This window comes from Elephantulus edwardii, unplaced genomic scaffold (assembly GCF_000299155.1).
Source record: "Elephantulus edwardii isolate Elephantulus edwardi_28Jun2011 unplaced genomic scaffold, EleEdw1.0 scaffold00157, whole genome shotgun sequence".
Classification (NCBI taxonomy): domain Eukaryota; kingdom Metazoa; phylum Chordata; class Mammalia; order Macroscelidea; family Macroscelididae; genus Elephantulus; species Elephantulus edwardii.
In genome coordinates this window covers 7,586,601-7,590,951 of record NW_006399907.1, presented here as the reverse complement: position 1 = coordinate 7,590,951, position 4,351 = coordinate 7,586,601, and the positions used below count along the sequence as shown (strand labels likewise).

At 40.9% G+C, this 4,351-nt stretch overlaps 1 protein-coding gene and 1 pseudogene across 2 annotated transcripts in view; both read left to right on the top strand.

Annotated features, from left to right (window-relative positions):
* Positions 1-4,351, top strand: part of DENND5B (DENN/MADD domain containing 5B) — a 234,482-nt gene that overhangs the window by 144,944 nt on the left and 85,187 nt on the right. The gene's annotated exons all lie outside the window — the stretch shown is intronic.
* LOC102856513 lies at positions 69-891 on the top strand (annotated as a pseudogene).

Below are 4,351 nucleotides of genomic sequence, written 5' to 3'. Positions count from 1 at the left end.
TAGATGTTCATTGAAATGAAAAATAAACAACCTAAATTTAAAAAAAATAAAATAAAATAACAAAAAGAATGGAGAGAGCGAGACGGTCTTCGCAGACTTGCCGTAGTCTCCTGCTTCAACAGTGCTTGAACGAACCTGGCGCTCGCCCGCATCTCCCCTCACTGATCATCTCCAGCCAGTCCTCCTCCACCACCTCACATCAGCACCCCCGACGCCCCAAGGTCCTCACAGCCGCTGCCATGACCGCGTCCCCTTTGCAGGTGCACCAGAACTACAACCAGGACTCGGAGGCCGCCATCAACCGCCAGATCATCCTGGAGCTCTACGCCTCCTATGTCTACCTGTCCATGTCTTACTACTTCGACCATGACGATGTGGCTTTGAAGAATTTTGCCAAATATTTTCTCCACCAATCCCATGAGGAGAGGGAACACACTGAGAAACTGATGAAGCTGCAGAACCAGCGAGGCGGCCACATTTTCCTTCAGGATATCAAGAAACCAGACCGGGATGACTGGGAGTGCGGGCTGAACGCAAGAGAGTGTGCGCTATACTTGGAGAAAAGTGTGAATCAGTCCCTAGTGGAACTGCACAAATTGGCCACTGACAAGAACGACGCTCATTTGTGTGACTTTATTGAGACACATTACCTGGATGAGCAGGTGAAATCCATCAAACAACTGGGTGACTATGTAACCAACTTGCTTATGCAATGTGGGCGCCCCGGACTCGGTCCTGGCCGAGTACCTCTTTTACAAGCACACCCTGGGAGACAGTGACGGCGCCCGGCTTCCCCACAGCCTCAGGGGTGACTCCGTGGTCACTACCAGGCCACCTGCATGTCTTGTTTATTTTACCTTTTCTATAAGTTGTACCAAAATACCCACTTAAGTTCTTTCATTTGTACCATTCCTTTAGATAGTCCTTTGTTGTGTTGGAGATCTTGGTGGGCCAGAAGTCTAAGCCATCTTGGCTAAATTCTTTAATCACCACGGTGTCTGCTTCAGTCACATTTAATAAAATGAAACAAGAAAAAGAAAAAAAAAAAGAATGGAGAGAGCAAACTACCCTAGTCTCAATTTCTTGGCTACTTCTTTCTCTTCACTACATTTTGAGGCTCCTCTAAATTACCATTTCTTTAAACCTTAGTCATTCACCAGAGAGTTGACACAACTATATGTGTGAGATATGTATAGCAAGAAGTATCAGGGTAAATAAGAGGTGACCTCTGCCCCTTCTGAAAATAATCATTCGCAAATACCATTAACTCGAGGTCTGTTTTTATTTTTTTGTTTAAAAAAATCTATAGGAATAAATGAGCCATAGAACCTACAGAGGCTGTCAGAATGCCTGTAGACAAAAAGTCTTCATAGAACAAAGTTAAACTTCATGCCCTGTTCTCTTCCTTTTAAAGCAACCTGGGTGGTGGTGGCGGCGACTCATAGCAACCCTATGTACAACAGCCCTAAACCCTGCTCTATCCTGTGCCAATCACATTGCCTCTAACACACCCATCCCAATTACCCCAGTCACTGAATCAGTCCACCTCATAGAGGGTCTTACCCTCCTGCGCTGTCCCTCCACCCTACCAAGCATGATGTCCCTCTCCAAGGACCTGTCTCTCCTTGCAACATGTCCAAAGTATGTTAGATGGAGCTTTAGAATCCTTGCCTCAAAGGAGCAGCCAGGTTCGACCCTTTCCAGGATGAATCTGTTTGTTTTCCTAGCAGTCCATGGTACCCTCAATACTCTTCTCCAGCATCACAGCTCAAAGGCATCAATTCTCCTCCTATCCTCCCTAGTCATTGTCCAACTCTCTGATGCATAACAAGTGATTGCAAAGACCATGACCTGTATCAGGTACACCTTAGTCTCCAGAGAGACACCGTTGCTCTTGAGTGCTTTAGAGAGGTCCCTAATAACAGACAGTGGTCAAATGTTTCATCAACATTGAGAAGAAAAATCCTGGCTGTCTGTTCCCATAAAGATTATAGCCTAGTTTGTAAATTACTAAATAGATATATATGACAGGAAATGCAATATCCAATAAGAGTTTTATTAGATATTTAATTAATTACATTAATAAACTTTAATTAATGTTATGAAACAAAATATGAATGATGAGTTAAAGCACAGCATAGTTTATAAGCTCTTACTCAAATAAATAAAAATCCCAAACAAACAAAAAAAGATTACAAGCTTGGAAACACTAATATCAGGAAGGCTTGCGGACAGTTTTTAATCAGGAGAAATAGAGATTTAATCTTAAACCATCTAAGATTGACGTATTCAGTATGTTTTTCATTGTGTAATACTTCTTATGCTCTTCTGATAAACTTATTATTATTAATGGTCCTAAAAATGAGAATTTTTGTTTGTTTTGGAGAAAAGGAATTTTTCTTTTCTTCAATAAATTTTTGCAACACAAGTTCATATTTTTTTGTTTCTGCTTTATGATGATCAGAACCCGCAACTTGAATCCTTTTCTACTTGAGACACTAAAGGGTAGGTGAGGCTTTTGTGGGAAGATGAAGACAGGCTTGTAGCTGGAATGCACTTCTTTAAATATTGTTTTAGCTCAGCACTAGTTGCAGGAACACAACAAGCTTTAAAATTCCATAAATATGATTTCCTTTTTTATGGGAGGAAGAGAGCTCTAGAGAAGCAAGCAGTAGTAGGAAGGCCTTAATGGAGGCAGTACAAAATACAAGAGGTGTGGGATGGTGTTAGTTAACATTTTGATTAACAAGTTAATGATTTTTTCCCCTTCATTTTTGAAGATACCACATCCATCTTCCACTTGCATTGTGATGACCTACTTTCTTCCTATAAGCCTTTTAGTGTTTACTGCTTTTCTGAAACTGTACACATATTTATAAAGATAGGGACTTAAAGAAAACTGTAGGTAGCACTGCTGTCTTCAATACATGGCTGTTTCAGCTCTTTATTTAGAAAACATTGCTAACATTGGAGGGAGGAAAAGTAGAAAATATTTTTTTCTTCCCTTCAGCAACCACGCTGAGAAGGAGACGTTAGGAAGTCAGCAACTTCTTAGATATACTGCTTTCTTCATCTCCAAACTGTTGAACTCAAAGGTGACTTAAGCCTCTAACAATCACTGATTATCTGTTTTAGAGGAAGGGAAAACAGTGAGGTGTCTCTATGTAGCTTAATTGGGGCTTCTTTATTCTTCTTGCTCATCAGCATGTAATGTGAAGACCAGAATTCAAAAGGGAAACAAAGACCCAACCATTGACTTTTCACTTCTCATTGCTTTTCTGGATCAGAATGATAATAGGATTTCTGTCCCTGTTAATCTGGCTGGGGAGGTAGTCACTAGGGGAACACAGATTACAGTTCTGCTTACTGATTTCCAACCTGTGTCAGTGTTCAGTTATTAATATTATTACAGTCAGTTTTTTGTGACAAACTGAACTTTGATGCCCCCTTAAGACTTAACTAAGAGAGAGAGAAGGGAAAAAAAACAACAAAACCAACCCCCCCCCAATAAAACCCCAAAAAAACAAACCCACTTATCTAACAGAATAGCCCCATCTTCAGCTGACTACCTAATTCTGAATAAGATAAGATGATACAGAGTGAAGGGAAAATACTGTCTGGTGGCCAAATGGCAAGAAGCTGCATTGCAGTCGCAAAATAACACTGTTCAAGTCCACCATCTGCTCCGTGAGGGGATGGGCAGTCTCCTCCCGTGCAATTAACTGCCTCTGAAAATTTGCCAGCAGTCAGCTGTGTGTCAGTTCTGACTTGGTGGTATATAACAGTCTACTTTGGTCAAGAAACTGAGGAGTAAGAATAATTTTATACAAGGATATAAATTTTACTTGGTGCCTTGAATGTTCTATCTGCAACTGGAAAAATACAGTCTTCCAAGTATCTTGAAAAATCTACAAGCAGGAGAAGATAAGATAGATGAATGGGGTCTTCTAAGTATCAAATCCCTATATACATAAAAAAACTTCTCCAGCAGGGTAAAAAGGGAAGCCACAGACTGAGCACACCAACAAGATAACGGTAAACAATACAATTGAAAATGGACTCAGGATATGACCAGACACTTCGAAGACGACTTTCAGATGGCCAGCACGTGAAGAAATGTTCAAAATCCCTAGCTCAAAGAGAGATGCAGATCAAAACAATATGTGATACCAGCTCACCCGAGTCAGAATAGCAGAATTTAACAGAACAGCAAGCAACAAATGTTGGCGAGGTTGTGGAGAGACTGGAACCCTTATTCACTGTTGGTGGAAGTGTAAAATGGTGCAACCACTGTGGAAGGCAGTTTGGCGCTTTCTCAAAAAGTTGCAAATAGAGATACCATTTGACTCAG